We start from the raw sequence: 5926 nt of genomic DNA, 5'->3' as shown, positions 1-5926 counted from the left end.
TGTAGTCCCTTCTCACTTACTTTGTTTGATGCAGGCTCAACTCTTTTCACTGTTTGTACAAATAAGGATATGTTAGTGGTTTGTGATAATATTGTATATCACTGTATCACTGTCTCCCACCTGGCACCCCATACTCCTTCTGACTGTTATTGAACCACTTTTTTCCATCATTTTTTCCCAGTAATACACGCCAAAGCATGGATATACAGATTATTTTTTATTGTAAAACCTGTCAATTAAAAAATCTTGAATACACCAAGGTTGAAGTGTTCTGTTGGCAAATTATTGTTTTATTTTTCATATGCTAATTTGGATATTGTACAAAACACTTCTTTCTTTGTATGTTTTGAAGTCTCATTATATACAAAGTTTGTCTTTTGGTGAAATAAAATAATTTTTCAGGCCTTGAAAAAATAAAACATTGACCTTCCAGCTAATTACATGTATATGTCAGGTCTGATATATAACAAAACAGGATCATAATTGAGGAAAGAAAAGTATGTTTTGCTCCTAACTTCATACATACTGATTTTTTATAAAGTACTTTGAATGGAGATGAGGAAATAAGTAACCTCAAACAGAACTTCAGTTCAAGCTGGAAGAAGAATAAGAGAATAGAATTTAATGATGTAATTCATTTAATAGTTATCAACCTACATACAGATACTCGCTCAGTCGTGTCTGACTCTTTGCGACCCCATGGACTGTAGCCTACCAGATTCCTCCATCCATGGGATTTTCCAGGCAAGAATACTGGAGTGGGTTGCCATTTCCTTTTCCAGGAGATCTTCCCGACCCAGGGATTGAACCCAGGTCTCCTGCATTGTAGGCAGATGCTTTACCATCTGAGTCACCAGGGAAGTTATTAACCTAGTTTATACTAAAAAGTGCTTTGAGGAGTACATAAAATCTTTACCATCGATTTTACCATCAGTAGTTTATGATTTAATTTAAAAATTAAAGGAAAAGAAAAAGACTAACTATATAAGACTGTATGTTCAGGGCTAATTGGCTGAGGTGGCTGGTGATGCTGGAATTTTAGAGAGAGACTACCAAGAGATAGACGGGAAAAATCCTTTTCTTTTAGGAGATTTTTACATTTTATCACATAAAGGAAGAAGGCACAGAGCACTTAGATTCATCAGAAATTACATATAGAAATGGAATATTTCAGGCTTTGTGATATAAATGAAATAATCACTTCACTAATAATTTTCAATCAATATCCATGAAAAAATAGTGAGTTCCTTTGGCACTGTTAATTTCAGTTGCATGTCTATAAAACTGACCACACAGGGAGTATAATCATTCAATAGGATGGCTAGTGGGTTTATTGCATTTTAAATCTACTTATACCTCCTTCAAATAATATGCATTCTAAAGAACATTTCATAGACCCTATTGAATTACAGGCACAACATGAATTTCTTTAGGGAGGAGATTTAAATAAAAAGAAAAATAAGATAAGAGTAGAAATCTGGGCTAGTGACACTAGAATTCTTCACACCAGACTATTGCAAGCCTTTTTTTTTTTTTTTTTTTTTTTTTTTTGAGACAGAAAGCAAGGGATTGAAGGTAAAGGACTTCCAGAATCTGAGAAAGGACTGGAATCAGTTCCAGAAATCCAGCTCTATGCAACTGACCTTTTACCAATAAATGCTCTTGACTTTAATATTTTTCCTCTGAAATATGAAATTGGTTTCCTTCTTCTACTCTGTTCATCAACCAACTGCTGGAACCACATTGCTCCACAGATGTTTTTGGTGTGTTTGAGGCTGAGGGATGGATACTTGGAAAAACCACATTGTTCATGCTCTCATAGGATCTCTCTTAAGGCAGGTAGCACTCTTCATTTCATTTGGATAGCTAAACTGAAGGAGAAAAAATGCTAGCTTTAGCTGGATTCTCTCAAATATTATCTCTGAAAGTGGGCTCCTTTCTGAATAGTAGACTTACAAAGTGGAAAGTCAGCATTGTGCTTTTCTTTAAAAAAAATGCAAAGTAATATGCATTTAATTAGTTATTTAGTTATTTGGCTGTACTGGGTCTTGGTTGCTGCATGTGAGACCTTTTAGTTGAGGAATGTGGGATCTAATTCCCTGGCCAGGGATGAACCCCAGCCCCCTGCATTGGGCAGACAGAGTCTTATCTATTGGGCCACCAAGGAAGCCCCTCAGCACTGTGTGCTACATGCATCTTTTCATGCCTTATCCCGTGAAGAATATAGATAGCTATTCTCAATCTGTTATGCAATCATCATTATTTTCATGGGGAGCAGGTGGGAAAGGACACAAGTTTAAGGTACAAAAATCTAGTCCAGCCTTCTTGTGAGAGCATTACAGCCAAATGTTCATCTCAGGCTAATGTGTTATGCTACAGTGGAAAGATGAATCAGAATAGAATATTTTGTGAATAATTGGAAGTGCCAGTTAGAGTGTAACTCTTACTATAAAGGGAAGGACTGGATCCTAGTTCTTAGTCAGCCAGATTCAGAGTGGCCTTGAAGGAGAGCATTTCAGAGTTCCCTCCATAACCTAAAAGTAATGCTAAGTAATGAAGCTATCACAGATGAATATCTTAATCCACTATGTCTATACTTGGGTAGCAGTAAGAAACCAGTTCAGTTCAGTCACTCAATTGTGTCTGGCTCTTTGTGACCCATAGTCTGCAGGACACCATGCTTCCCAGTCCATCACCAACTCCTGGAGCTTGCTCAAACTCATGTCCATTGAGTCGGTGATGCCATCCAACCATCTCATCCTCTGCCGTCCCCTTCTCCTCCTGCCCTCAATCTTTCCCAGCATCTTTTCCAAGGAGTCAGTTCTTCACATCAGGTGGTCAAAATATTAGAATTTCAGATCCAGCATCATTCCTTCCAATGAATATTCAGGACTGATCTCCTTTAGGATGGATTGGTTGAATCTCCTTGCAGTCCAAGGGACTCTCAAGAGTCTTCTCCAACATCACAGTTAAGAGCATCAATTTTTCAGTACTCAACTTTCTTTATGGTTCAACTCTCACATCCATACATGGCTACTAGAAAAACCATAGCTTTGACTAGACGGACCTTTGTCGGCAAAGTAATGTCTCTGCTTTTTAATATGCTATCTAGGTTGGTCATAACTTTTCTTCCAAGGAGCAAGCATCTTTTAATTTCATGGCTGCAGTCACCATCTGCAGTGATTTTGGAGCCAACAAAAGATAAAGTCTCTCACTGTTTCCACTGTTTCCTCGTCTATTTGCCATGAAGTGATGGGACTGCATGCCATTATCTTTGTTTTTGAAATGTTGAGTTTTAAGCCAGCTTTTTCACTTTCCTCTTTCACTTTCATCAAGAGGCTCTTTAGTTCTGCTTCCTTTTCTGCCATAAAGGTGGTTTCGTTTGCAAATCTGAGGTTATTGATATTTCTCCTGGCAGTCTTGATTCCAGCTTGTACTTCATCTAGCCCAGCATTCTGCATGATACACTCTGCATATAAGTTAAATAAGCAGGGTGATAATATACAGCCTTGAGCTATTCCTTTCCCAATCTGGAACAAGTCTGTTGTTCCATGTCTGATTCTCACTGTTGCTTCTTGACCTGCATACAGATTTCTCAGGAGACATGTAAGGTGGTCTGGTGTTCCCATCTCTTTAAGAATTTTCCACATTTTTTTTTGTGATCCACACAGTCAAAGGCTTTGGCATAGTCAATAAAGCAGAAGTAGATGTTTTTTAGGGAACTGTCTTCCTTTTTTGATGATCCAACTGATGTTGCAATTTGATCTCTGGTTCCTCTACCTTTTCTAAATCCAGTTTGAACATCTGGAAGTTCTCAGTTCATGTACTGTTGAAGCCTGGCTCGGAGAATTTTGAGCATTACTTGGCTAGCATGTGAGATGAGTGCAATTCTGTGGTAGTTTGAACATTCTTTGGCATTGCCTTTTTTTGGGATTGGAATGAAAACTGACCTTGACCAGTCCTGTGGCCACTGCTGTGTTTTCCAAATTTGTTGGCATATTGAGTGCTGCACTTTAATAGCATCATCTTTTAGGATTCGAAATAGTTAAGCTGGAATTCTATCACCTACACTAGCTTTGTTCGTAGTGATGCTTCCTAAGACCTACTTGACTTCACCCTCCAGCATGTCTGCTCTAGGTAAGTGATCACACCATTGTGGTTATCTGGGTCATTACGATTGTTTTGTATAGTTCTTCTGTGCTTTCTTGCCACCTCTTCTTAATATTTTCTATTTCTGTTAGGTTCATACTGTTTCTGTCCTTTTTGTGCCCATTTTTGCATGAAATCTTCCCTTGATAGCTCTAATTTTCTTAACGAGATCTCTAGCCTTCCCCATTCTATTGTTTTCCTCTACTTCTTTGCACTGATTGTTGAAGAAGGCTTTCTTATCTCTCCTTGCTATTCTTTGGAACTCTGCATTCAGTTGGGTATATCTTTCCTTTTCTCCTTTGCCTTTAGCTTCTCTTCTTTTTTTTTTAAAACGCATGAATTGCAACTTAATTTTTACACTTAAAGGCTGACGAGAAACCATTACTAATCCTATTAAAGAAAATCCAACACAACAGCTCAATCGAAAAGTTGGTAAGCATATTTACTCATTAAATACTGCTTTTTATAGAACACAACATGGAAACATCTAGCATGCATGTTTAATCTCAGTACAATAGATTCAAAACCAAGGATACATGTTACATGCTTCAAGGCTAGATTACAAATTATCATAGTCATCGTCATCGTCATCATCATCATCACATTTTCTTTTCAATGCATATGATGCTTCATTGGCAGTATTTTGTGATGAGACCATGTTAGTAGTAATAAGAATATTTTTGGACCCAATTAATGACTGATTAATTAGAACATTCTGAACTGCTGATGTTGCAGGAATTGACACTTTTACAGCTGGGGATTGTGAAGTGGGCATCTGTACTGTGAACCTTTGCCCTGCGAGGGACACTGGAGTCCCTACTTTAGTTGAGACAGACATGGCTTGTGGGGTTGATGTGCCAAGCGTGGGAGTACTTGGTCTGCTAGTAACTGAGCCAACACTTAACCGTGGAACTGTTATTCTTCCTGCAGAAGTAGACGCCCTTTTTGGAAAGACTTAAGTCTATAATTTGGAGCAGTCAAGCAATACCTATTGGGTGGCAATCTAGGACCTGAGTATGGCTTGATCAATGGCAAAGGGGTTTGATTTCTTTGCCTTGCAATATCTAATAAAAAATCTCTTGGGGGAGGAAAGGCAAAAGACTGGTCAGCACAACATTGGATTGCCAATCGCACATCATCTGCATCAACAGTAGCTTTCTTAGCATGACTTGAATAAATTTTTGCATCATCTAGAATTGTGGTCACATATCGGAAGGCAAACTCCAACATCTGATTTATAACTCTGTGTTCATATTCTGTAATCCCCATATCCTTCAGGATTTGTGCATCATCTGTATATCTTTTGGCATGGTCTTGGGAGAAGCCATCTTGCCAGACTCCATGATATCCGATGATCAAACTTCTTGAGCTAAATCACCCACATTACTGTATTTCAGTCCTGATCTTGATGCAAGTTCTTTGCCTAATGTAGTTTTTCCAGCCCCTGGTGTACCAGTGAGCAGGATGTTCGAAAGCAACATCTAGCTTCTCTTCTTCTCTCAGCTATTTGTAAGGGATCCTCAGACAACCATTTTGCCTTTTTGCATTTCTTTTCCATGGGGATGGTCTTGATCACTGCTTCCTATACACTGTCACAAACCTCTGTCCATAGTTTTTCAGGCACTCTATCAAATCTAATCCCTTGAATCTATTTGTTTTAATTTTTTTGGAGTATTGTTTGAGTTTTCTGAGTGATCTCAATGATAAAAGTCTTTTATGACTTGAATTTCCCAAGGTTCTAAAAAACAGTGTGTAAGACATGGATGATTCATTTCTA

At 38.1% G+C, this 5926-nt stretch overlaps 1 pseudogene; it reads right to left on the bottom strand.

Annotated features, from left to right (window-relative positions):
* Positions 1-4708: 4708 nt before the first annotated feature.
* Positions 4709-5492, bottom strand: LOC122702955 (annotated as a pseudogene).
* Between the last annotated feature and the right edge of the window lie 434 nt (positions 5493-5926).

The sequence above is a fragment of the Cervus elaphus genome, chromosome 11 (assembly GCF_910594005.1).
Source record: "Cervus elaphus chromosome 11, mCerEla1.1, whole genome shotgun sequence".
In the NCBI taxonomy this organism is placed as follows: Eukaryota; Metazoa; Chordata; class Mammalia; order Artiodactyla; family Cervidae; genus Cervus; species Cervus elaphus.
The sequence above is the reverse complement of the archived record's forward strand: the minus strand, read 5'-3'. Positions and strand labels throughout refer to the sequence as shown.